At 39.9% G+C, this 22969-nt stretch overlaps 1 long non-coding RNA gene across 1 annotated transcript in view; it reads right to left on the bottom strand.

Annotated features, from left to right (window-relative positions):
• Positions 1–22969, bottom strand: part of LOC133624707 (uncharacterized) — a 117413-nt gene that overhangs the window by 11478 nt on the left and 82966 nt on the right. The window lies entirely within an intron of this gene.

Below are 22969 nucleotides of genomic sequence, written 5' to 3' on the forward strand. Positions count from 1 at the left end.
CTCTAAAATGCATGAAAATATGCATATTTCATGCCTTGGTATGTATGCAATTGTATGTGACTGTTCAAGGGCCTGTGTACAGAGCAACAAAGTGCATGTAAATTTTCTGACATCTGGAATACCTGCAATGCTTCAGGCCAATAGGCAAAATAGGTAGGATGACGTTTATTTAATTTTTTAAAATATTAAGCCTAATAAATTAAATATGGAAATGAATAATACACACTGTGAAGTAGCCCTTGAATTTGTTTTAATGTTAAATGCAATTTATTTTGCATTCAATTATGTTTTCTCACTAGAGCTGCAGGTGTTTCATTCCTCATAACACAGAACTCATTGCAGAAATTGCCAGGAGGAAGACTGGAGGTTTTTAAATGAGAAAAAGGAAACTGTAATCCTACTACCTCGATCTGTGACTGATTGCTACTAGAAGCTTAATTCCACTTAAATTTTTCAGCAGTCGAATAGACTGAAAGATAGCCATGTCACTCCCACAGTCAAGCTAAAGGTAAAGAGTCAATTGATGTTTTGTAGACTGTGACATTTGTATCAAATTCTGCACTTCAGGATGGCTGCTGATGAAAGAGGCAGTACTGCATTTAGCAATGATCTCCCTGTAGTCATTAGACTGCTTTAGTATTAGTTGTATGTGTGTTTGGTCTTGGAGCTCTGCTCTGCAAAATGGACAGATTGCAAGGAAAGCACAGTAGCTGTCCAAGTCAGGAGTTATAACCATCTGCATCTAAAGAAAAGTCTGACTGTAGAATCGCCCATTGGATTTTTGATGTCTTTGGTTTTCTGGAGAGGTACATTAATAAACTAGGATTGTTACGAATATATTTGCATTTTTTCAAAGCTCCTAAAATGGGCTCATGAGCAGTAAATACTCAAGTAAAACATTCCCTTACATCTTTAACCTTCCATGACCTTTCTCCTCCACAAAAATGCAAAGATCCCACAAAAAAAGTTGTCTGTACAGGCATTAGCATTTTTTGATTTGATGTCACCAAAGTGGTGTAGGCAAAGGTTTTTGTTTCTATATTTCTTTGACCTCAAACACAGTTCAAAGAGCACCATTATTTTTAATAGTTCAGAGCGTGTCAGTTGAATAAAAAAAGCCAAAACAAAAAACCTGCTGCAGGTTTTCTTCAAGTAAATCAAAAGCATTAGTGTCATGGTTTAACCACAGCTGTCAACTAAGCCTCACACAGTCGCTTCCTCACTCCCCTCTGGTGGAATGGAGAAAAGATTCAAAAAAGTAAAAGTGAGAAAATTTGCAGGTTGGGATGAAGTCAGTTTAATAGATAAAATAAAAGCCATACGCACAAGCAAAGCAAAGCAAAGAATTTATTCACCACTTCCCGTGGGCAGGCTGGTGTTCAGTCATTTCCAGGATAGCAGGGCTCCATCACATGTAACAGTTACTTCAGAAGACAGACACCAGCACTCTGAATGTTCTCACCATCCTCCTTCCCCCAGCCCTATATGCTAAGCATGACATCACTTGGTCTGGGATATCCTTTGAATCAGTTGGGGTCAACTGACCCCTCTATGTCCCTTCATAGCTTCTTGTGCACCTCTAGCCCGCTTGCTTGGCCTTGACTCCCAGCAATAACTAAAACATCCTTGTGTTATCAAACACTCAAAAATATAGCCCTATGCTAGCTAGTATGAAGAAAATTAATTATCCTAGTCAAAACCAACACAACTAGTAGTTGCCTTTCATATTTTCAAAAAAAGTTTTTTCATGACTCAGTATGGTGCAGTAGACAAATTAATATTAAGGGAAACATAGTGGAAGCTACAAGAACAACGAGAGAAGAAAGCATCTAATAAGAGCTTTTTGTTTTTATAATAAGCAGAAAAAGATATAAATGCCTTTAGATGCGATTCCTAAACAGATGTGTGCAGAGCTGTACACAAGCTACTTCAAAGTAGGACACAGATGTTGTCTGAATAATTTCCCTAGCACTGTACCATATTTGTGCATGGCCAGCTAGCAGTTGCTGCCAGTGGCGATGCTGAAACAATTTGCAGTTTGGAAATTCCTGTCTCCCAAATGAGATTGATAGCCAGAAATGCAGGGGAAGTAATACTACTTGGTTTAAGCTAACCTTGTGTCTATTACCTTTCAATATGTCATATATTCATATAAGGCAATTGCTTAAACACTGACAAAGCCAGAAGCCTAGGAGGGATTGAGCTGTATCACTACTTTTAACATAAAGGCTTATCAGGGCAAGTAATTCTACTCTAGTTTGGGTTAAATGTCTCTTTAACTGCATTTCAACTACGTATTTTTACAGGCATGAGTCATCTAGCCTAAAGTTTGTATCCCTGTAAAAGCCATGTGTCTTCCCAAAGCAGAAGCCTGAAGCTTTTATAGGGAATTCAGTTTCCCAGTTTCTCCAAGGGAGGTATTGTACGGAGGCGGAATGCATGTGTACCTAGTAATTCAGTTCAAAGATGCTTCAGTAGGATACCTCAAACAGAACACACAACTCGATGCAAGTAACAAGTATGCTTCTTGCCTGCCCTCCCCGAGTGTTTCTCTACACACTTTCATCTCATAACTGCAATGGTTGTTACTCATATCTGCAAAAAAAGGATGTTCAAACAAATATTCTTCCCTCGGCAAAGTCCATGATAACATGAGGACATATTGGGTATGGAGGAGCTGTGTACTGTATTGTATTTTTTCTATGTGCAAATAAAGAGGTTGTACCTATGTGGGCGACATTCTCTTCTCCTAAGTTAGAAGAGATAAGACAAGAGGAAACTGTCTCAGGTTTCATCGGGGAAAATTTAGATTGGATACTAGGAAAAAATTCTTCACTGGAAGGAACAGGTTGTCCAGGTCAGTGGTTGGATCTCCATCTCTGGAGATATTTAAAAGACGCTTGGATGTGACCATGGTTTAGTGATGGGCTTGGCAGTATAGGCTTATGGTTGGATTCAAGGATCTTTAAGTTCCTTTCCTTTAAGTTCCATAGTATCCTAAAGGATACTATGATTCTTTCAAGAAATTTGTGCACCAGAATCACTGTTTCAGGCAGACCTAGTTCTTTTGTTTAAGGCAATATCATCTGAAATTCAACTGACTGATTATCCATACATCCTTCAGTAAATTTTCCCCTTGATCACGGCATTCTGGAAGTATCTCTGATTTCCAGTCTAAATTTGTGTCACCTTAGTCAAGTATCTGGACTTTACCCTTTACTGTCAGAACCTTTTCCCATTTTCCCAGTAGGCAGTTGTAGGTCATGATCTGGCAACTGTTTTAATGAGCCAGGTAAAATTAACACATTTAAGCCTTACAGACTTGCATTTTTTTCTCTGAATGCTTTCTGATTTGTCAACAGGTAGTCACCAGAGCTCTCTTGAATGCCGGAACTGATAAGCTGTGATTGCTAACTCTTTGCATTGTTAAACCTAGGACTTGCCCTTGGGTTGTACTGCATGTGCAAGCAGACTCAGTATGTCTGTTTTGGCAGACAAATTATTTCGGCCTTTCATTGTGCTAATGAGTGATAAAGAAAGAATTGGTTTGGTTAACTGGCAGCTGTTTGCTCATTGGATGGGTAAAGCTACTAAAATTAGAACTTTTTGGCATATTCAAAATGAGTTCTCATCCTGTGCAAGATAAATGAAACAGAATTGGTGATTTTAATCTTGACATTATTTTGACTTGGATGCTTTGCACCACTGCAATCATCTCTCGAAAGAAGTTAATATCTTTTTGGTGAAATGCTCGTCTGACCACTTTAAGACAATTGTCAAGCCTTAATTTTACACATTTTTATTGCATTCCACTTGGAAAATGGTAACTCAGAAGAGGAAAAATGAAACTGAGTAAAAGCAAGTGACTTATTTATTACTGGGGGAAAAAAACCCAAACAAACAACAAAACCCCATTTTTAATCTACTGGTTTAAAAATTTAGACTTTCCTATCTTTGAAAAGAGCAATTGGCTGACTACTTCTACATCCAAACTTCATGAACAAACACAAATAGACTGGGTGCTGCTTGATTTGAAGCATCTCTGCCTTATTCACCAATATATGAGATGCTCAACCTTCCTAGGAAACTGCTTCCAGTTTTTACACCCTTTGCAACAGACCTGGTTTAAGTCAGACCAATTATGCCTGAAAACTAACCACACAGGCCAAGATTTGCCAGAGTACAGACTACCTGACCATTTATTGTAAACAGCCATACTCCAGGTCTTGAACATTTCTGGTCATACTTGAACATACTGTCATAGACGCAGCCCTACAATAACAGCAGACAGGATTTATTGAAAAGAGTCCAGGATCAGGCATGTAGTTTCTCCTTTGGGAAGCAGGGTGTAAAAGCACTGAACAACTTCATTCCAGCTATAGAAAATTAAGGTACTGGGAGACTAAAAGCCATGCTGGGGCAAAGTTCATGCGGTCTGTGAAAAGCTTAAAGGTTCTTAGGACGTTTTCTTTACCCTTTCTTGTTCCTCCATTCCAAATGAAATGAGCTGCATTTGTTGAATCAAGAAACAAAACTAATCACAGCTATTAAAAATGGATTGACACAGGCACCCTGTCTTTACAGTGTGAAAAATGGATGGTGCTCTAAAGCCCTCCAGAGGATAGAAATTCAATTTCAAGACTTGAAAGCTTATCTCTGCTCCAGTTACAGGAAGGACGCACAAATATTTCAAGATGCTTTGCAGAACTTCTGGGTAAAAAAGGTAAACACCTGCCACTTTAATCTTGATGCTTTAATATTATGCTCTTGAAGGAACAAACCTTACCCACAGATCTTCAGGAGACTCTCTTCATCCTTTTAACATCTTTGATCAGTCATGAAGTACTGAATATCAATACCATCAGAATAATTCTTGTTGGATGCCTAATTCCACACTTTATTGAAATTAATATAAGCTCATTTCTCCTCTCTGAAGTGGCTATCATGTTCATTGGGAAAGACAGATGAAAATTGCATTGCTTATGTTTATACCAAATTGTATAGGCATAAATCTTGACACATCAAAACAAAACATCTGCATTTGGGAAACTATGAGGATTCCAATGGATCCCTCTTTAGTGGAAGCCTTGACTTTTTTGCAAGAAGAAAAATGCTTTCATTCACTGAGCATATAAATCACCGTAAGTTATTTTAACAGCTGTAATGGCTATTGTGTTCAATTCCCATTCCGTGTAAGATCAGGATAACACCCAATTTGTTTTGTGCAGGCCAACAAACAATTGTTAAAAGCAAATAGTTTTTTGCTTGCCATCAGACTGACCCAATTGAGAATCAAAGCTTACAGTGTGAAAACAAAAGGCTTTATGAACATGTTGCGATTCAGTCCTCTTTTTATAGCACCAGGAAGAGTTTTAGCTGGATTTCAGAGTGACCAAGTGAGTTGACAGGTTTTTTCATTCTTCCTTCCCCTGGGGAAACATATACTTGGAAGCCTACTGGTCACGTCAGAGTTCTGGATTCAAACTCAAGCTATGTTTCAAACTTTTTATTAATTTGGATCAGAAGGTTTGATCTCTTTGGTACCTCTGTTCCTTCTTCTGTAAAATGGGGAGACAAGGATGTATTTATCAAACTAAATAGTATGTACAGAGAATTAAAGATAGCTAATTAGCGTACATTATTTTGGTACTTCACTTCTATAAGGTACTGTTATTATTTTAATCTGTCAGTAGCATAATGGCTATCCAAAGTGACTAGTAAAACTGTCACATTTCTGGCTAAAATTTGCAGAGAAAAATGAGAAGTGAAGAGTTTGTTTTCACTAGGTAAAAAGAAGGAAAACACGGGAGGTCTTGCTGAATAAATAGCAGTACGGGAGGTGTCTTCATGAATGAAAGCATTTTGAAAGTGTTTTTTCACCTCTTTCCTCCCCACTCAATAAACAAACTCTAGGACAAATGTGTAACATTTTGAACACATGACAGCAGCTGTTTCTAAGTTTACACATGAAATGGGGCTATTAGAAGAGATAAAGCTACAAAAATTCAACTAGTTTTTTTCTGGGATGTCTGCTAGACATGTTTGAACACCAAATTCTGGAAGTGAATAATATCTCTAGGGTACATTTTGGAGCTACCGAGTCATTATAATTAACTGACAAGGAGTGAACAAGTGGGAGACTTAGCTTGACTGCCCAGGGAGAAGTAAGGGAAGACCGAGCTAGCTATTCAGCTAGGTGGAGGAGTGTGCTTTATAGAGGTAATTTGCAACAAGGGATGGGTATGAGAGATGTAGTAAGTGTACTGTGGTTTTTCTATATGTGAGACTTATCTCCCTCCTGCTGTCTCTGGCAACAGTTTTGTAGGCTGGGATAAGGCAAAAATACTCTGTACATTACTTCAGCACATGAAGTTGATTTTCTCCTTGATGGCATTGGAAGTTCATTATGAATTCAACTTTCTACTCTCAGAGCATGCATAATTAAAACAACAAATCCACCACAACCATCATGTGTGAATAAGGTCTGGATAAGGCTATACAACCTCTCTTGGTTGTGCAGTTGGCATAAAAAAACATTTACTTCACTGCATGCTATGATTAAGGAAAATTTCATTTTTAAATCTAGTTTGGGCTAAGTAAGCTTTTTACTTTTATGCTGCCTTCTTATACCTGTTTCTTCTTTGTAGCCCTTGCATCTTTGAAGCTTTGCAAGTAATTAAAGGCAGAAATATGGACCAGTAGTCAAATGGTTTAGGGCAGAAATAAGTTGCGGAAGACAGCTTTCAATACTTGCTAGTTACTTCTGACATTTTCTTTGGAAGAAAACCATGAAAGCAGAATGTAGCTGTAGATTTGAATTTTTAAGCAAACGTTTAGAACTTTTAACTCCTGGGGTTTTTGGTCTATTTTTGTTAAGGATCACATGTGTAACATATGGTTTATATTTTTAGTTTTAAGCTCCCAAGTGATGAATTGAATGGTCACAGTCTTAGTCTCTGTCCTCAGTTTTCACAGTATCTGTTCCTTGAAATACTAGAAGACCTGTTGTTAGCAGGCAGAGATAAATGCATTACAAGGCACATAGCAAATGAGCAGAGTGGCATACATGGATCACCTGTGTAGTTAACACTTGCTGGAGGAATAGACTGGAGATGAATGATTTAACAGGAAGTTGGACAACTCACTACTTACTGTTGCAATCCTTTCAACTTCTCCTAGATCTTAGAAGGAAAAAAGGTTAATGTTTTAGAGTTATTCTTTCAATTATGCTAAAGTTGGATTTATGATCAGTTACATGAGGAGATGGGAGAGGCCTGCATACTGTGAGATAAATTGTAGTGAAGTTTTAAGCCTGTTCCTATATTGAAGGATGGACAGATTTTTCTATTGATAATGAGTGAGAGCGGTGGCAAAGCAAAGCCCCCTTTCCATAGCACAGCCTCCTCTGAATTTAACCCTCGTTTGAATGCTCTCTGTTCTGTAGCTACAGTTGCCATGCCAAACCCTCCTGTCCAATTCTGAAAAGCTGGGGACGTTTCTTTCACATCCCACTGAACTATAAATGAGCTGAAATGTAGGTCAGTTTGATTCAGAATGATGCTCATAGAAAAAGTTGCCTGCTGGATGAATCAACTTCAATGATTGCCTTTGGCACAGTTCTGGATAGATCTTCCACAATACCTCTGATACTATCTGTCTTGTGAGATTTTATGTTAATTTTAATATATTTAGCATCCTATATGATGGCTCATGTAAATGGGCAGCACTAAAGAACTTGAATCCTCAGTGTCACTAGTAGCTACGAGATGAGTACTTAGGTACTTATGAGAAGAACATTGTAGGATGTTAATGAAGTCAGTTGTGATGTAACACTGTTTTCAACTCTAAGTTCAGACTTTTTCAGGAGAAAATATTTGAAAACACTTCCACCAAAATCCTGTAACCTCAATAAATGAAATCACTCAAACAGGCAAGAAATAGGGAGAACACTAAATCTGTTCTTTTATCAAAGTATCTTTTTTCTCCTTTCCCTTAGACAATGGTATTTGGAAGAGGTAGCAAAAGAGAAGGCTGCATGTTAACCCGAGTCTTTGTTCATGCTTAGTGGTGTTGCTAGCGATGCCACAAAAAACACTTTCCCAAATTCCGAAAAGCTACATCCTTATTGAGCAAAAAAAAATAACTTCACCTTCGTATCTGTCAAGCAATTCTTTTATCAAAAGTATCCCGGTTTTATTCTTGCTCATACCTTCTATTCTTTCCGCTGCTCTCCCAAACACAGTTTCTGAAATGCTATTTAATATCATTCAGCACGGATCTACAAGCATAAATAAATGATGGTTTAGAATTGCAGGGAAACTCTTACCTCAAGTCTGCATATCACAGCACAGCTTCCACATTCCAGAAGTGCACTTTTTGAACATCAGCTGTTAGACTATCTCCACAATTCCACAAATAAAACTTAGCTCTTCAACTCTAGTGTTCACGAACTTTAAGTCAAACATTAACACACAATGTCTTGGATTTAGCATGTAGCTAAATCTTGCTTCTACTGGTACCAGTTCAAAAAGAGTCTCTCTGCACCCATTTCCTTCATGTTCTCTTCAGCATAGGACATTGCCATATTTTCAATGAAAATAGAAGACTTGTGAAAAATTTCACTACTTTTTAAACCTGCCTGGAAGAATCCCCACACCAGAAAAGTTGAGATGCTGGCTCTAGCTATACTCTGAACAGCTTAGAAATCAGACAATCTGCTGTGTAGACTGCAAGTCTGCATGTGGAATCAGTGTGCTGTTGGCAATGGGGTCCAGATGTGCTTGCCCTACTAAGCCATGGGCTGCTCATAAAAAGTTCCATGGATGGAGCATGAGATTGTTATGGAAGCATGGTATTTGCCACGCTAGGGAGGGAAATTATTGGTTGGCCTGCTGCAGTTCCCCCTCTTTGCCATGAAAAGGAGAGGCATGCTGGTAAACGACTGTATTTTCTTACATTTTGGAAGAAGTAAACACTTTCAAGTCTGTGTTCAGCTTCACACTTTATTTTCACTTCCTTGACTTAGTCACACTCTGTATTTTTTTCATGCTGTTATCCAAAGGCCTTCTAACTGTGGCTGGCACTCAAGTAGCTGTTCTGAGTATAGCAAGAGCTACAAGATGATATGAAGGGTGTGAGAATCTTTCAAAGATGTCACCCCATAGGTCTGCCTGGAAGAAAAGCAGGTGTAGATACTCATTGATCCACAAATCTGGTCTGAGAGTGTTTCTTTGGTAACTAATACTCTTTAGACCAGACAAAGGGAACACAGGGCACTCTGTCTAAACAACAGATAAAGCTTCTTCTGTGAAGCTATGCACTGTGACATAAGGTATGTGGAGCCTTAGGGTACGAGACATGCTCCCTGAAATGCACAACCAAGCAGGGGAAAAGGTATCTATTGAATTTCTGTACTTGGTTGCAGCTCTAATTAGACAACAATAAATGAGGTGCTGGTGGGAGGGGCTCTAGCTCTGATAGATGAATTCACTTGTTGCCTCAACTGACCTACTTCAGCTTTCCTTTATGCATGGAGTTTTCTGGAAGTGATAGTATCACATTGATGGTTGAGTCCAGTTCTCTTGCTTGGCCATCCAATATGCTGTCATTGAAGTACCTGTGTCTAGGTATGGGTAGGGATTGTCATATCATCTCTTTGTCAGTATGCAGGGAACATATCCTAGCTCAGAACCAGCTTGTGTGTACAGATGTGTATCTAGCCCACCTTCCCAGGTACTGATGTGTAAAAAGGTATGAGTCTGTGAAAGTGGAATCAAACAATAACGGAGACAGTGGTTCATCTAGCTTGGAGGTCTTGCTGAGGTTAAGTCAGTCTATACTCTGCCTCAAAACTGCCTCCATAAAGGAAAAAAAATAAAGACAGATTATTGTCATAGGATACTCTCTCCTGAAGGGAACAGAAGGTCAAATGGGCAGATGAGATCCACTTCTTAAGGGAGTCTGCTGCCTTCTTGGGACTAGACTTAAAGATGTGAAGAGAAAGCTTCCTACACTGAGGCAGCAATCCACCATTGATTTTTTTGTGTGAGCAGCAATGAAGCTGCAACAAGATGTCCAAGAGTAATCAAGAGAGACTTCAGGGCCTTGGAATGACTGGTTAAGGGATCAGGACCACACGTAGTGTTCTCCCCTATCCTTCTTGTTGCAGGGAATGAGGGAAAAAATAGGAAGAGACAGTAGACCAAGATCTGTCTCTGAGCCTGGTGTCACAAGACAGATTTGGGAGGTTTTTGATCACAACTCAGTTTGCACAGGACCAGGCCTACTGGAGACACCAGAATTAAAGGAAAGGATATTTGTACAGAAGCTACCAGAGCTTATTGAAAGAGCTTTAATCTAGATTTGAATTGGGAAAAGGATAAAGTCAGGCTCACTAGAAATAACCTGGAGGTGGAACACCAATATCTGAGGGATGTTGTGTCAGCAAGGTCTTTTCGTCTGCCACTTCAGTGGAGGTAGGTGATGGAGAGCCAAGTGGCAGCAGAAATGCTAGGATTATTAGATATGTTAGAAAACATGGAAGCACTTGAGAATGATCACATAGGAATTAGAGCTTCTCCACCAAAAAAGGTGACGAGATCAATAGCCTGACTGAAGTGCATTTACATCAATGCACACAGCATGGGCAACAAAAAGGAGAAGCTGGAAGTCAATGTGCAGTTGGAAAACTATGATATCACAGAAACATGGTGGGATGACTTACACAACTGGAGTGCTGCAACAAATAGCTATAAACTCTTCAGAAGGGACAGGCAAGGAAGAAGTGGCAGTGGAGTAGCCCTCGGAGTTCTGACTGTCTAGAGCTTAATGATGGTGACGATAGTGTTGAATGATTATGGATAAGGGTGGGAGGGGCAACAAAGCAGAAACGATGGTGAGAGTATGTTATAGACCACTCAACCAGGATGAAGTGGCAGATGAAATATTCTATAATCATCTGGGAGTAATCTCTCAATCGCTAGCCCTTGTTCTAGTGTGGGACTTCAACTTAACAGGTAACTGCTGGAAACATAACACAGCAGAGAGGAGACCGTCTAGGAGGTTCCTGGAGTGTGTGGAAGACAATTTTCTGATGTAGCCAGTAACTTAACCAAGTAGGGAAAGCATTTTACTGAACTTGTTTTTTATAAATAGAGAAGAACTTTTGGGTGATGTGATGGTTAGAGGCCATCTTGGGCATAGTGATCACAAAATTACAGAGTTTTCAGTTCTTGGAGAAGTAATGAGGGGGGTTAACAGAACTCCTACTATCGGAGTGCAGCCTTTGTCCTGGTTAGAAGACAAAGAAGCAAGAGGGACCAGGAAGGCTGGACATTCTTCAGAAGGAAATCTTAAAGGCACAGGAGAAGGCCATCTCCATGTACAGAAAGATGAGCTCATGGGGAAAAATACAGTCCTGGTTGATCACAGAGCTTTGGATGGAACTGAAGAAAAAAATAGTTTATGACCTTAGGAAGAAGGCACAGGCAACTCAGGAGAACTGCAAAGGTGTTGTGAGGTTATATGGGAAGAAAAGAAGGGACAAAGTCCAACCAGAAATAAATCTGGCTACTGCCATAAGACGTAATAAAAAATGTTTCTATAAATATGTTAGCAACAAAAGGAGGGCTGAGGAGAATTTCCTTCATTTATTATATGGAGGGCAAATATAGTGATGAAAGTTGATGAAAATATTGAAGTAATTAGTGCCTTCTTTGCCTCAATCTTAAATATTAAGACCAGTTATTCTTGAGATACCCAGTCTCCTGAGCTGGAAGGAACAAAAGGGGAATAGAATGAAGTCCACAAAATCCAAGGGGAAATGGTTATCTACCTGCTACACCACTTATGCACAAGTCTACAGGGCTGGTTAAGATTCATTCAAGAGTACTGAGAGAGCTGGCAGAAATGTTCACCAAGTCACTTTTAATAATTTATCAGCAGACCTGGCTAACTGGACATATTGACAAGAGGCTGGCAAATGCGCCACCTATCCACAAGAAGGGCCATAAGGAGGATGTGCAGAACTACAACCCTATCAGACTGACCTTGGTGCCAGGGAAGGTTATGGAGCAGAGTATTTTGAGTGTTCTCAACCAGCATGTATGGGACAATCAAGTGATCAAGCCCAGTCAGCATGGCTTTACGAAAGGCAGGTCCTGCTTGACTAATCTGACCTCTTCCTGTGACAAGGTGATCCTCTTAGTAGATGATTGAAAGGCTGTGGATGTGGGTTTCCTAGACTTTAGTAAAGCCTTTGACACCATTTCTCACAGCATCCTCCTGGAGAAACTCATTGCTTATGGCTTGGACAGGCATACTCTTCACTGAGTGAAAAACTGCCTGGCTGGATGAGCCAAAAGAGTGTTGGTGGATGGAGTTAAATCCAGCTGTCATTTGGTCATCTGTAGTGTTCCCCAGGGCTCATTTTTTAGGCCAGTTCTGCTGAATATCTTTATCAATGATTTAGATTAGGGGATTGAGGGCACTCTCAGTCAGTGGGCAGACCATACCACGTTGAGAGTGTAGATTTGTTTGAGAGCAGGAAGGCTCTCCAGAGGGACTTGGGCAGGCTGCATTGATGGGCTGAGGCCAATAAGGCCAAGTGCCAAGTCCTGCAAATGGGCCACAACAACCCCATGCAATGCTATAGGCTTGGGGATGTGTGGCTGGAAAGCTGTCTAACGGAAAAAGATCTAGGGCTGTTGTCTGAGATACAGCTGAACATGAGCTAGCAGTATGACCAGGTGGCCAAGAAGGCCAATGGCATCCTGGCTTGGATCAGAAATATTGTGGCCAGCAGGACCAGGGAAGTGATTGTTCCTTTGTACTTGGTGCTGGTGAAGCTGGACCTGTGTTCAACTTTGGGCCCCTCACTACAATAAAGACATTGAAGTATTGGAGCACATCCAAAGAAGGATAATGAAGCTGGTGAAGGGTCTAGAGCACAAATCTTATGAAACATGGCTAAGGATACTGAGATTATTTAGTCTGGAGTAAAGCCTCTCTACAACTACCTGAAAGGGTAGGGATCAGTTTCGTCTTCCAAGCAACAATCAATAGGACAAGAGGAAATGGCCTCAAATTGCACCATGGGAAACTGGAGATTAGGCAAAAATATTTCACCAAAACAGTTATCAAGCATTGCAACAGGCTGCCCAGGGTAGCACTGCAATTATCATCCCTAGAAGTACTTAAAAGCCATGTAGATATGATGCTTAGGGACATGATTTAGTGATGTCAGTGGCAGTGTTAGCTTAACAGCTGGTTTCAATGATCTTAAAGGTCTTTTCCAACTTAAATAATTCTATGATTGTTTATGTCTTGTTTCAGATGCCAGCAGAGCTGGCTTTTTGTAGCTCATTGCTGAGGATGTATTTGTGAAGGATAAGTTGTAGCAAGCACAGACCTGCTGGGATTACAGTTGCAGTTCAGACCAGAGGGAAGGAAGTGAAGCAGTATTGCTTTGAACAGTCTACCAAGACAAACCTGCAGCTTGTGCCATCCCTGAAATACGACTTGGGTTTATCTTACTGTGCTGGCTGGCCAGGTCAAAATCGTGTCAACACACATTCTGAATTAAAGAACTGGTAATAATTAGCAAGTGCATGTGTTTATGCCCTTACACAATGAAATAACACTTCACTAACAGGTCTACATTTCACACAACTTGCAACAAATTGGGAGGGGGGGGGGAGGGGAAGCATAGTACAGAGGCCTCTGACCACATCTAAAATGAGAAACAAATCTGCTCTGGTTAAAACCTAATATGCCACTTCTAAAGCCTTCTTTTGCCTAAGATTTTTGTTCTCATAGGTCTAAAAGCTTAGACAGCTCTAATCTCTCCTGTTGCAAGCAGCACATCCCTGCCTCATAATTTTTTTCTGAATTACTAACCTTTATGAGACAACTTTTCTAGGTCTTATTGAGCCTGTTGTCTACAGCATTTTCTCAATGAATAGCTCATTTGTGTTTGCTGATAAATTTGTTGCAAAGAGGGCTTTGTGATAAAAGTGAATATCCATAGACAGGGACGTGAACTATGGTATTTTCTCAACTTTAATCCAAATGTATAAGGCTGTGACAGGCATTCTCTAAATAATCAGTTGGCAGATGACTGTCAGTTATTGCTCCTTGATTGCTACTTGAAGAAATTGCCAAGGTAAGTCCTTAGCTTGCTATGTGGAGAGATATTGAAAACTCAGTTTAGGTTGAAGTCTTCCAACTCTCAATAGCTCTACATACTGGGCAAAGGAACTCCACCTGTATAGTCAAGAAATTATCTCTCTTATGAGGTAGAGAGGATTTAAGGTCCTTATTTGCAGATCCAACACTTGATTCTACTGCTTAGATTGTAGGGAGTTAAATGATATTTGCTCAGGTACAAGATGCTTTTCTTGGCAGGATATATCTGTGGTATCTAGGAAGGGCAACTGTAGAGACCAGATTTTGCTTTTTAAAAGATAAAAAGAAAAGCTTCAAATATAATCTCTGTTTTGTTTTATTTTGTTTTGTTTCAGTAGAAAGTGTTCAGTCCTGAAATGCTGCCCCCTGCCAGGCAGAAACAGAAAATAAAACCTTGGTTTTATTTGCCCTTGGATAGGCTGGATTGAACAGGACAAGTTTCAGGATCTGTTCTGTTTGTTTGTTGGATTTTTCCTTTTTTTTTTTTTTTTTTAAATTGTTGAGGAATGATTCCTGTAACTATTGTGGTAACTGAGCTGCTGAGAAGAGAGAATTTGAAATAAGGGTAATGGGAAATCAGAGCTTTTGCTGTGCTGGTTGAAGCTCTGCAGAAAAGTTAGAAATGAACATTTTATGAAGCAATTTCACTTGACCTCTGTGCTTGACTTTTTTTTCGTGAATTCAGCTCAATTTCCTTCAGCCTTCACCATATTTTATGGCATGGATATTTTATCCCTCTCCCATAGAGCAAAATAAGTTTCTTCTTACAAGAAATTAATTGCCTAGGATCAAGTCAGCTGAAAAACCTTGTTCATGAGAACTGATTATTTTCCCCTCTTCTTTTCATGTAAATTTGGTGAATTTTAATTTCTGGCAAGTTTTTGCTGTTGCACAGCAACACTTTCACTCACAAAACGTTCACCAGCTCCACACAAATACAATGTTAATAACCCAAGAGCAGTGGAGCTGAGTGTAATAGCTGACCTATAAGTTTACTTTCTGGTAGAGGTTGCCTATTGGATTGTTCCTTCTGACTGCCACTGCTGTCTAATTCTTTATCACATCAGCTCACCTAGATTTTTTATCCTTTTTATTTTAGCATGGAATGTTATGGTGGACATAATTTCCTAGGCACTGATCCTTCACCAGTGATCTCATATGACTTCTACTCAGTTACAGTAAAGCAGTAGTCTCATACCATCCTCAAACATGCATTTCTCAGTTCCCTCCTGAGCCTAGGCATGGGTTCAGGCTCTATGTCTGGCATCTTCCTGGCAGGAGGAAAGACTGTGAAAAATGGGGCTGTTTAGTCTGGAAAAGAAGAGATTGAGGGGAGATCTTATTAACATTTATAAATATCTAAAGGGTGAGTGTCAGGAGGTTGGGACATCTCTCTTTTCTATAGTAGATAGTAACAGGACAAGGCGTAATGGGATGAAGTTGGAACACAAAAAGTTCCACTTAAATATAAGAAAAAACTATTTCAATGTTAGGGTGATGGAGCAGTAGCACAGGCTGCCCAGAGCGGTTGTGGAGTCTCCTTCCTTGGAGGTTTTCAAGACCCACCTGGACATGTTCCTATGTGACCTGATGTAGGTGAACCTGCTTCTGCTGGGGGGTTGGACTAGATGATTTCTAAAGGTCCCTTCCAACCCCTACCATTCTATGATGATCTTCTGAAGGCATGCTGCAATGATCAAAACCTTCATTTATTCTTCTCTTTTTTTTTTCTTTCATGTGATCTTATTTTTTTTTTTACTCTGATGCTGTATCTTCATCTTCCTCATAGAAATTGTGGTCACTACAAAAGTAGTATCTGTCCTTGCAACAGGTCAACCCCTTAATAAATCAGACAACACTACCTCTGCCTGTTTGGAGGAACTTGCTATTGCTCCAAGAGAATGAATGTCACTTAATGTTCAAAATATTGCCTCTGCTCTTCTGCACTGACTGCATCAGTAAGAGTTAAGTGTTGACTCCATGGGGCAACAGTCACTCAGAAATACAACTACAGGCTTACAAAGTTGGGTCCAATGATGACTAAGACATAGTGCTAGTTAATGGCTGAGGACCTCAAACTTGCCCCACCATCTCTGAAAGACTTTCTCTGCTGGTTGTCCTGTGTCCTAAGGAAGATTCAGTTTCACCACTCAGAGTTTGCCTCCCAGGCTCCAAACCACAGCCAAAGCAGTCACAACAGCAAGGGCTTCCAGTATTTCTTCATGTCAGGGGAAGACAGGCAGTATTCTTGAGTGTTCTCTCAGAGTAGCTGCTCTAGGATTAAGACCACTGTTGTCATTCCTCATACTCTACCTTGTGATACTTTCTTTGAACATTTGGATAAACTAGAACTGGAAATTTAGACAGTAGCATTATGATGTCACTTTGAAATGCACAAGCAGAATAAAGCTTCTTCAAATATGAGCGGTCGTATTACATCTGACACGGGCATTAATGTGCTGCTATCTTCTGCCTGGAATGTGAAAGGCTAGTGTGGTGTTTCATAGATGGGTTCATAAGCAAGAAAGCAAAGGTTTGTGGGAGAGTTTCTCTTTGCAAAGCTTCAACACATGTGCATGACAAGGACACTCAGGACTTCAGACCAGAGTAGCTTCAGACTGTAATAGACATGAGAAGCCTCAGCACTAACTGCATCGACTTATTAATCCAGTTCTGTTGTATCAAACTCTTAGCTCAAGCAGAAGTAACTGTAGTTTCTTAGAGGAATAACTTGTAACCACCTGCTAGTCTGTCAGAGGCTGACAGTTTATAGACCAGAAAACAATCTTTACAAATAAGCTCTAGGGTCTGTATTTGCTAGTGGGAATAGCAAAGAACCAGCAAGCTTGACTTCTCTCACCTCAGACTCTTCTCAGCACTTGAGGGTCCTGTGACATTTTGACAAGCATCACAATGGTCTAAGTATCTAGCAATTCGGACCCTGTCATTCTGAAATCATGTCCACTCAAGAAGAAAACATAGCAAGAAGAGAAGTGGATGTGTACCCCCTTCCATTGAACAACTAGTGGACACATAGGAAGATAAAATCAAATATGTAGAAAAGATTCTTAAGAATACAGTCTTTTGAGTTCCCTTTTACTATGAAGAACTGGTGGATCTTCTCAAATCCTGTAATTTGATTTTGACTTTTTGTTCATGGAAAACTCTTACACTCTTCTAGGAAGTCCCACCCAGTATGCTAGAGGCAACATTTTGTGGATTAAGAAATATGGCAACAGCTGAGGTAATCCCATATAAATGTATGTGCTTCAAAGACCCAAAAATTTCAGCAACATTGAAAATCACAGATAGGTGTGATAATTTAGTTTGGAAGGCAAACTAGGATTGGGTTGCTTGTAGACATATCAAGTAAAAATCTTGACTAGCTGCAAGGATGGGACTCACACAACCATCGGAACACTCTCACTGTGAAATTTGATTTCTTCAAGTCCAACTGGAATTTCCCTTGTTGCAAATTGTTGTTTTTCCTTTTCTTTAGCACCTCTGAGAAGCATGTGGTTTATTGTGCTCCAAATGCAGAATGAAACATTTGCCATTACTAAATTTCAGGAAGCTTCTGTCTGACCATTCCTTCATTTTATCAAGGTCCTTCTGAATGGCAGCTCTGTTCTCCAGTGCTTCAAGTGCTCTATACAATTTATCATCATCTGTAAACTCAGCAGGAACTCATTCTGACCTGTTGCTGAGGTATTAATGAAAATATCACACAGCATCTGCCACTTTATTGACCTTCAAGGATCAGAACTGGTAACTGCTTGTCAACTAGTCTTTGAACAGCTGACACCTAAACTGCACTCTGCAGTTTTTGACTTGGTTTTTAAGTCATCCAGTCAAACCATATTTCTCTATAAAGATGTTATTGGAAACTGTCAAAAGCCTCCCTAAAGTTTAGGTGAGCAACATCTATCACTCTCATCTATAGTCAGTTATATATCATCAGAGAATGCAATCAGTTTTGTTGGATAACTTGTACTTGGTAAATGCATGCTGGCTGTTCCCAGAGACCTTGTTCTTCCTATGCCTGAGCATGGCTTCCAGGATGATTTACTTCATAAACTTTCTAGAGATTGAGGACAGACCTACACTTCCCTGAATCTTTTTTCCCCCTCTTTCCTCAAACAAAAATATATCTCAAAGCACAAGTGTGCTGTTTGGCTTTTTGCAATCTGAAGGAACCTTTTTGATCATCATGATCTGTCAAAGAGGACAGAGAATAGCTTTGCAAAGACATCAGTTAGCCTGCTCAGTAACTTTGGAAGTAACCCATCAGGACTCACAAGCTGTGTATACTTACTTTGCGTGAGTCGTCCTTACCTCAGTCTTTCTCTGCTATTCCATCCCCTCCTTTCTCAGACTCTGCCCTGAAGACAACTCTCTAGGAAGCCTCAGAGAAGAACTTTCCAGCAAAACAGGACTTTCCAGATACATTGACAGTTTTGACCTTCATGCTGCTCTTCTACATTCTTTGTCTTGATTTTCATTTTCCACATTTCCCTTTTTTTTGGGGGGGGGTGGGGCTGAGTCAGAAATTCCCACTGCATCCAAGCACATTTGTTCATTTTCCCATGAATTGGAATGGACCATTCTTGGGCTTTAAGAGATGGTCTTGGAAGAGCAGCTAAAAGCAGCAAAACTGCTTTTGTTTTCCCTGTCATTTGTTTTCCACCCTTGAGCAGCACTCATAGCACAGCATCTTTTCTGTCAGCTTGTCTAGCACATCCATAAGTAAATTATCCTTATCAGTTCCAGAAACTTCCTAAATTGTTTGTATACAGACATGTTCTCAGCACATGCTGAGTTGCTCTCCAATTAGTTAATCCCTAGACTGTATTGTTGGAAGAAGTTATTCCTCGCTGGATGCAGGACTTTGCACTTGCTCTTAGTGAATTTCACAAGTTTCCCGTTGGCTTATTCCTCCAACCCGCAGAGATCTTTCTGAAAAGCAAAAGCTTTCACTCCAGAGGTACATTCTTTCCTATTCACATGGTACAAGAATGTTCTGCTAGCCATAGCTACTGCCTTCCTTCATATGCACACATACCCTGATGTCACCCTTCTTCCAAAACAGTTGAAATGGAGATAATGGTAAGGTAATTCCATATGTTCTGGTTACATGTGACCTCATTAACACACTTTTTCCTGAAAAAAACCCTTCTTCAGATAATGAAATCTTGTTCTAGAACAAATAAGTCATTAATTAATGAAAAAACAGTGTAGAGGAAGGGGACTTTATTTTAGCAATTTTCTATTGTTCAGTATTTCTGATAGAAAAAACAAAAGGAAAATGGCAAAATGACAAGGAAAAATAAAACAAAAGAAAAACAGTTGCTGTATTTCTAAGACAGTGAAAATTAGACTAAGCAGTAGTGGAAGCCAAATGGAAATCATAATTCTTCTATTTCTCTGGCTGCTCAGACATGTGTAATGGGCTTGGCAAAGTGTCAAGGAAAACAGGGACCAAGCTGTGGTGTGCTTAGAACAATCAAAAGGCTGCTTGTTAAGAGAGGCAGATTTCACTACAACTCAGAGGATAAGAGTTTGAAGCTCATCTGCATCTTATTCCTTAACGGGGGTAGAGAAAGGTTAAAAATACGTACACTGCAAGGATGCTTTTCAGCTTTGGAAGGAAAGCCAAGGCAATAGTGCAGTCTTGCAAGGTGTGTTTTGCTTCTTTTGATTTAGCATAGTGTGCTTTAAGCCAAAAGTACATAGCAAAATTAAAACCAGAGTAGCATAACTAACTTTAATAGCTGTAAACTGTGGACTCAGCTAGGTCATGGTGAAACACAGCTCGTATAATAGCACCCAAAAGAGAGCCCAGGAAACCTACCATGGATCCAATTATCTTTTAGAAGGTACCTGTCAGAAATTAAATTGGCAGAAGTCTTTCATAGTGCTTTCATAGTCCAAGCAAAGAAACTGACAGGCCCAGAAAGTTATCATATTTCACTTGCTTTTTGAGAAAATCCCAAGGCTGAAATATTTGCTTTTGATTTTTGGTCAGAAGGGTCTGAGTCTCAATGCCTTATCACTGATGTAGTTTTATCTTCAGGAGTAGAGGGACAGTGTTTTTGTGGTCTATCATAGAGCCTCATTACACCTTTTCCAAGATTATTTCATGACAGAAAGTCATTGCCCTTGTGCATGCTCTTCATGACAGGATGCTGCAAATATCAAAAGGCACTTGAAGAAAGACACAGAAATGACCCAGTGGCAGGAAAAACAAACTTTCACAATGGAAGTCTTAAGGAACTGAAGAACTTTGTTTTACCATATAAGGCAAAGATCTAGAAGGAGCTTTCCACCTGGGAAATCCCTGTGTAGTTTGCACAGAAATAAGGTTTTATATTAGGGGAAGGATAACATTTTATCCAGTTACTCCATTCGTTTCTTCACATACTCAGAGGTGACAGTAGCTCATTGTGACTTAGTCAATGACATAGCCAGAGGAGGTTTAGACTGGATATTAGGAAGAACTTTTTCAGTGTTAAACACAGGCACAGGCTGCCCAGGGAGGTGGTGGAGTCCCCATCCCTGGAAATATTTAAGCGCCATGTAGATGAAGTGCTGAGGGACATGGTGTAATGGTGGACTTGGCAGTGTGAGGTTAGTGGTTGGACTCTATGAACTTAAAGGTCTTTTCTAACCAAAGCATTTCTATGATTATATGTTCTTGGGATCATTGCATAAGGGTGTTCAGGCATGTAAAAAAGTTCTCATGATGGATTTAAATAGGAAGTACCATCTGGAACAGATTAACTTCAGAGGTTGAAAATAAACTTGCTATTTCCTCGCAATGAGGTCAACCAAACATTGCAGTAGCTTACTGGGAAAAGATGTGGGATTGTCTTTGCTTGACCACTTTTAAGTCAAATCTGATATATTTTAGAAAGATGTTCTATTTTGTTGCTGGGGTTTTTTACAACCTTCTTTCTGGAGAAAAAAAAAAAAAACAAACATTTCAGAGTATTTCAGAGGTCAGAATGAATGGTCAAAGGAGTAGATCTTCAGTGTTTTGAGGTTGGGAACCTAGGGTCCATGCCAGATCTTCTAGATTTATTTTTAGAAGCCAGTTTAGCAATGTTACTATGGGCATAGTCAGGAACCAGTACATTACAGTCCACACAGTGAAGCAATAATTTCTAGTTGGTCACAGATAGAAAATATAGATTGGGACACCAGGTCAACATAGATCACATCTATTCTCTTTGTTAGGCTATGTAACACCACAGGTCTGGACCCCATTCTGTGCTCCTTTTTGTAATGTCTTCTACCATTTTGGTTTTGAGTTCTCTTCTTCTGAACACCTGAGAGACATTACAGAAAATTGATTTGTTCAGTTCAAGCCCTCTATGATATTTTAAGAAGGCAGCTCCCCACCACTGACTGCTCTGTCAGAGTGAGGGAAAGCCTTCTGTTTCAAAAATAGTGTCATTTGAGCATGAATAAAACTGTTGTCTGAGTATAACAAATATTGCAGGAATTTGCAAATGAGTTAATGAAGATTTACAAAGAAAAGAAAGGAGGAGGAAAACATAGATATTATCTTTTCCCTTATACTCTCCTTCCCTTCCTCTCATCCCTTCCTTTCTCTTTTCCTCCTTTTGGATTATCTGGTGTATAAATAGCTTTTATTATGAACTTTGAAGAGAATGGTGAAGTTATTCTTGTACCTTACTTGTCACATAACCTTCCAGCAGAAGAGTGCAAATGCCACAAGAATTTGGGGCTTGCCTTTAAATTTGAAGTTCTGACCTTTGTTGTTGTAATATGTCATTTGTAAGTACCGTTATTTAATAAGCAGACAAATCATGAGGTGAAGTCCAATGCAGAGGGTGATATGTTGGTCTGTTCTCAGGGTGTGAGAAGGGTACAAGCGACTGCAGTGAGGTCTGCAGCAGAGAGGAAAGGTCACTTCTTCCTTACCAGCGGCACAAGAAACTGCTGCTACCTGGGAATCTGACGAGTCTGTAACACTATGAATTGAAGTATAAGAAAAGCCAGCTGAACACCCTTGAGCAGTTTTCCACTACTGCCCCTTCATAAAACTCCAGCAGCTGAAACGACGCCTAATTAAACTACTTCCCTAAAGAAGAAAAGAATTGCCAGCACTGCAGGGTCTGCTGTGACCCAGCTACTCCTGGCTGTGCAATGGCCTCCAGAGGACCTACTGCTGAGTCCCTCTCAGGATGCTTTAACCGTAGTCTGAGCTTTTGAAAATTAGTTTGCAAGTTGCTGAAACTCACTTTTATTCTATTTCATTTTCACTGTGTTTGCTTGGTTTGGGGTGAAAAGGAAAGACAGCTTCTTACGTAGAAGAGAACCAAACAGAGACCAGAGAACAAACCAGAGAAGGCATGGTTTCTACCCTTCCTATCTCTTTGCTTAAATTACATCCAACCTTCCTTTTGCATCAGCTGCAAAGAGGCATCCTTGACATAAAACCATGCAGTACTAGGTGGGCAATGTTCATGCCACTGAGGGTTTACTCCAGCTGTAATGCATTGGCCATAGCCACCCTGCATATTACCTGTCTCTACACTATATACGTCTCATCTGCCTATGCTGACATGTGACCGCACCACAGCATTTCATAAAAGACCCATATTGCACACTCTGTCACTCCTGTGACAGGAAACTACCCACCCATACTGCACCTACTTTTGTTGCTTCTGACAGTGCTGTATTTGCCCTTTGGACCAGGTAGGCTCTGAGCAAAAGCAGACATCACCTGCTCAATGCATCGTAGTAGGTGGCTGGATAA

This window comes from Colius striatus, chromosome 1 (genome assembly GCF_028858725.1).
Source record: "Colius striatus isolate bColStr4 chromosome 1, bColStr4.1.hap1, whole genome shotgun sequence".
In the NCBI taxonomy this organism is placed as follows: Eukaryota; Metazoa; Chordata; class Aves; order Coliiformes; family Coliidae; genus Colius; species Colius striatus.